Raw genomic sequence first — 6,000 nt, 5'->3', positions numbered from 1 at the left:
GAAAGATGATCAAATTGAAAAAAGAATGAAAAGTTGGGTAAATTGAATTGAATATTGAGTATATAAAAATAATATTAGTTTTTAGAATTTAAGATATATATCTTAATATTTTATATATACACATATAGATACATAGAATTTAAAATTATATGTACACTGTATTTATGATAAATGGTATTAAAATAGTTTTAATATTTTTGCATTGTCTGAAGAGAGAAAAAATTATTATTATTTTTTAAAGATTTTATTTATTTATTTGACACAGAAAGAGAGATCACAAGTAGGCAGAGAGGCCAGCAGAGAGAGAGAGGGGGAAGCAGGCTCCCTGCAGAGCAGATAGCCCAATGTGGGTCTCGATCCCAGGACCCTGAGATCATGACCTGAGCTGAAGGCAGAGGCTTAACCCACTGAGCCACCCAGGTGCCCTGAGAAAAAATTACTGATAACATTAGAGACTTAGAAGTCAAGATTTTTGTTGTAATCTCTGGGTTAATACCAAAACAAAGAATGATAAAGGAATATGAAACGTCTAAGAAAATGGAGAAAGTGGAATACTAAAAAATACTCTGAAGAGAGGCAAGAAATATGAAAAATGATTTATAATAGAAAAAATAGTAAACAAGTAATGATAGATCTGAATGCAAATCTGTTTTTAAAATGACTACTTTCATCAAACATCAAAGATTTTCAGACTAGAAAAAAAAACAAAAAAACTCGTGTCCCAGTTGCAAGACATTTTTATCCAAGATATAAAAAGTCACAAAGATTGAAAGTAAAGAGAGAGCACCTGAGGTCCAATTGTATATTCTAAATTTAAAGGCAAGTCACCTTTTAACTTTAAAATGAGTAAAAAAAGATGAACACAATTACAAGAAAAATAATCAAGTCTACAATAGTAGGAGATTCTAATATGTCATTCTGTACCTGGTAGAACAATCACATCAAAAACAAAACAAAACTAAGAACTATAAGGATATAAAAAATTTGAATAACAATAGTAGTTGATGTAACTGATGTATGTGAAACACTGCAATCAATAACTACAGAATACTACACAAGATTTCCATGCATTGACAGAATATTTAACAAAATTGGCCAAGCACTGTACCAAAACCCGGAGCTCCACTAAATTCATATAATTGAAGTCATACAGAATGAGTTTTCTGACCACAAGGCAATTGAGCTAAAAATCAATTACATATATAACTAGAAAATCTACATATGGAAGTTAAAAATATCCTTCTAAAAATACATGACTCAAAAAAGAAATCCCAATGGAATCCAGAAAACAATTTGAAATGAATTTTAAGAATAAAATTATACATCTGAACATGTGAGCTATACAGGAAAATTTATAGAAAAGGAGAAAGGCTAAAAATTAATGAGCTTATCAGAAAACATTTTTTAAAAGACAACAAATTTAGCCCAAAAGGAAAAAGTATGGAAATAATAAAATAAATGCAGAAATCAATGAATTAGAAAACAAATATACAATAGAAAAGATAGAACAACCTAAAATTTAATTCTTGGAAAGACAAAATAAACTAACAAGTCTTCTGGTGAGATTGATGAAGAAAAATATATATCCAGAAGTACAAAAAAAGAGATCATCAGAAATATTATTTTGATTTTTTTAATGGGGACATCACAAGGCTATTACAAATAGCATCGGAGAAAATTATAATAACACTGGTGCCAATATACTTGAAAATTTAGATGAAATGGGCAAACAGTAGAAAAATAAAACTAATAATAGAAATTGTGGAATCCTATAATTATTAGAGAATTTGAAACTGTAATTATAAATCTTCCCACAAAGAACTCCAGGCCCAGCTGGTTTTACCAGTTAATCCTGTCACAGATTTAAGGAATAAAACCCACCAATCTTGCTTACTTCTTTTCTAGACAAAAAAAAGGAGATTTAGTAATCTGCAACCTGTTTTATATAAAATCGTCATAATTTTAATACTAAAATCTGACAAGGGAAAAAGGAAATTAGTAGAAAAAAATTACAGGTACAACTCCCTCATTGAATTTAGCAATAAAAATTGTAAGTAAAATAACAGCAGATAAAAACAGGCACTACATAAAAAAGAATTCTTAGTAACAAAGTTTACTTATTCCAGCAGTGCAAGATTAATTTAAAACAAGTTACTTATTTAGAAATCAATCATGTTAATTTACCAATTTGAAAGAAAAATTATAATGGATGCAGAAAAAAATAGGGTAAAATCTAACACCCATTATTATAAACTCTCTTAGTCAACTAAGAAGAGAATCCCCTTAATCTGATGAAGAGCAGTGCTCAATTTCCTTTCATTTGAGATTGGGAATGAGACAAAAAATGCCTGTTCTCTCTACCACCATTCAACAATGTATTAGGAGTTCTGCTGGTTCAATAAGCCAAGGGAAATAAATAAAAATTTAAATGTTTAGAATAAAAGAGATAAAACAGTCACCTCATTTTCAGATTATGATTATATTTGTAGAAAATCCCAAGACATTTACAGATAAATTATTAATACATGAGTTCAACAAATTTGCTGATCTAAGGTCAATAATAACAACAACAAAAACCAGATTAACTAAAATTCTATGTACCACCATCCTACCACAAAAAAACAAATTATATGATATGACACAATTCATAATGATAAAAATGTTAAAACCTAAGAATGAGTCTAATGAAGATATGCAAAATATCTACACAGAAGTTTGAAATATTATTAAAATAAATTGGAAAAGTTCTAAATAATGGACACACATGCCAAGTTAGTAGAGTGGAAGACTCAATAGTCTGATATAAATTATCCCTAAATTGATCTATAAAGTCAATTCCATCCTCATCAAATGCCAACAAGATTTTTTTGGGGGGGGGAGTTGAAAAAAATTCTTTTTTATATGGAAATTAAAAAAAACAAGATATTGTTAAAGAAGAACAATTGAAAGATTTTGTCTCACAAATATTGACCTATAATTAACCTAGAGTAATTAAAATAGTATTATTGACTTAAGAATTATGAAGAAGATTCATGGAAGAGAAAGTTGAGAAACAAACTCACATGTATATGGAACTTAAGTTCTGATTAATTTGGTACCAAAATAATAAAGAAAAACATTATTTTCAATAAATATACTGGGTCAATTAGCTATCCACATGAAAAAAAATTCTGACCCTAAGTTATGGGCTGAATTGTGTCCCCCAAAATTCGTATGTTGGAGTCCTAATCCCTAGTATTTGGAATCTGACTCTATCTGGAGATGAGGGTCTTTACAGAGGTAATTAAGTTTAAACAAGGACTGTAGAGTGGGCCCAAATCTAATATGACTGGGGTCCTTACAAAAAAGAAGGAAATATAGCCACAGCCACACACATAGGGTAGACCATGGAAAGACAGGGAGGGAATCAGCATCTACAGGCCAAGAAGAGAGGCCTCAGAAGAAACCAACTTTCCAGGACCTTGATCTCAGACTTCCAGCTTCCACAGTTATGACAAAATATATTTCTATTGCCTTTGTCACCCAGTGTGTGGCACATTGTTATGGCTGTCCTAGCAAATTAATATACCCTAAATGACATCATTCACAGAAAGTAATTCTGCGTGGATTGTAGCACTTAAACCAAAACAGTACTGCATATGGAGATATTACGGATAATATCTTACAACATAGGGGTATTAACTGCTGTTTTAAGCCACGAAAAGCACTGATGATCATGAAAGAAAGCATTGATAACTTGGACTTTACTAAAATATGAGGTTCAGTTTAAGAAAAGATACTTCTGGGGAGGGAGGCCGAGATGGCAGACGAGATTGCCAAGGCTCAGGCAGCGTGGCCTGGTGGTGACACAATCTTCAGGAAGATCATTCGCAAGGAAATCCCAGCCAAAATCATTTTTGAGGATGACCAGTGTCTTGCTTTCCATGACATTTCCCCTCAAGCACCAACTCATTTTCTGGTGATACCCAAGAAACATATATCCTAGATTTCTGTAGCAGAAGATGACGATGAAAGTCTTCTTGGACATTTAATGATTGTTGGCAAGAAATGTGCTGCTGATTTGGGCCTGAAGAAGGGTTATCAAGTGGTGGTGAATGAAGGTTCAGATGTCTATCATGTTCATCTCCATGTTCTTGGAGGTTGGCAGATGAATTGGCCTCCTGGTTAAGCTTGTTTTAGGGATGATTTTCCCCTCCTCTAGGCAGTGGTCAATATTTCCCAGTTCTGTAGGTTAAACAATATACTTCCTTTTGCCTATGTATGGAGAGATTGAGGAAATAATTTTTAAAAGCCACACATAATAAAAGACAATGTTGCAGGGGCACCTGGGTGGCTCAGTGGGTTAAAGCCTCTGCTTTCGGCTCAGGTCGTGATCCCAGGGTCCTGGGATCGAGCCGCACGTCGGGCTCTCTGCTCCGTGGAGAGCCTGCTTCCTCCTCTCTCTGCCTGCCTCTCTGCCTAGTTGTGATTTCTCTCTGTCGAATAAAAAAAAAAAAAAAAAAAAGACAATGTTGCATGGTTTACAGCCAAAAAAAAAAAAAAAAAAAGAAGAAAAGGTACTACTAAGAATATTTAAAAGGCAAGACAGGAAATGGAAGACTATATGAATAAAACATATAAGCAAGCAAACATGAAAATACTTGTACCCAATACATACAAAGAAATGGAAAAAGAGAGAAAAGAGGTAAAAGCCTAATAGAAAAATTAGCAAAAAACTTAGACACTTTGTAAGAGCATGTGCAAGTATGTTAGTCTGCTCAGTAGCTATAACAAAATACCATTGACTGGGAGGCTTAAATATCAGACATTTATTCCTCACAGTTCTTAAGGCTGAGAAGTCCAAGACCAAGGTGCCTGCTAACTCAATCTCTGCTGAGGGCTCTCTTTCCAACAGGTGACTTCTCCTTATGTCTTCGCTTGACAGAAGGAGAAAGAGAAAGGAACAGAGAGAACCGCAATCATGGGGGTCCCACTCTCCTGCCTTTATTCAAACCAATTCTCAAAAGCCCCACCTCCAAATATCAACACATAGGGGGTTGGGGTTTCAACAGATGAATTTTAAGGGAACAAAAACATTCAGTCCATAATACTGAGCATTGATAACATGTGAAAGGGTTCTTGCCTCTTTATTAATCATCAGGAAATGCAAATTAAAACCACCATGTGATACCAAGACATCTCCACCAGAGGGCTAAAGTTTTTAAGACTGGGGGTCCCAGTGTGTTAAGCCTCTGCCTTCCGCTCAGGTCCTGATCCTGGGATGGAGCCCGCATCCAGCTTTCTGCTCAGCAGAGAGCCTGCTTCCCCTCCCCCCCTCTGCTTGCCTCTCTGCCTATTTGTGGTCTCTGTCTGTCAAATAAATAAATAAAATCTAAAAAAAAAAAAGTTTTTAAGACTGACATTTGCAAGGTTGGTTAGGAGGTAAAACAGTGCATTTTCATGTGCTGGGTAAGAATGTATCTTGTACAACTACTTGGGAAAGAAGTTTGGTTTATAACCTGCTTTGGTTGAAGATTTGCACACCCTATGACCAGGCAATGCTAGTCCTCTGTGTATGCCCAACAGGAATATGCCTACGTGAAGGAACAGTCAAGTATATGGGAACATCCACAGCAGCCTGTTCATGATAGTCCCAAACCATAAACATAGTTCTTCTATGTGAGATTAGATCAACACAGGTGGGATATACATAAAGGTCACAAACAACAAAAATCAATGAAATGTAGCACCATATGACATGGATGAATATTACAAATATAATATGATTGATTGAAAGAAACAAGATGCAAAATAATACATACTGGATGTTCCCATTTTATGAAGTTCAAAAACAGTAAAAAAATTAACTGTAGTGTAAGAATTTAGGACCAAGAATTCTATCCTCAGCAAGTAAAGATCTATCTTATTAGAGATATTAGGATACTGATGGTGTTATGGATAATACTTTGCTCCCCTAAAAAAAAAAATGTGTGTGTGGAGTCTTAACTTACCAATGTGAAC

The 6,000-nt window shown here is 34.2% G+C and overlaps 1 pseudogene; it reads left to right on the top strand.

The window, feature by feature from the left end:
* Window positions 1-3,790: 3,790 nt before the first annotated feature.
* On the top strand, window positions 3,791-4,317 carry LOC123944462 (annotated as a pseudogene).
* Window positions 4,318-6,000: the final 1,683 nt, after the last annotated feature.

Source organism: Meles meles, chromosome 6, assembly GCF_922984935.1.
Source record: "Meles meles chromosome 6, mMelMel3.1 paternal haplotype, whole genome shotgun sequence".
NCBI classification, from domain to species: domain Eukaryota; kingdom Metazoa; phylum Chordata; class Mammalia; order Carnivora; family Mustelidae; genus Meles; species Meles meles.
The sequence above is the reverse complement of the archived record's forward strand: the minus strand, read 5'-3'. Positions and strand labels throughout refer to the sequence as shown.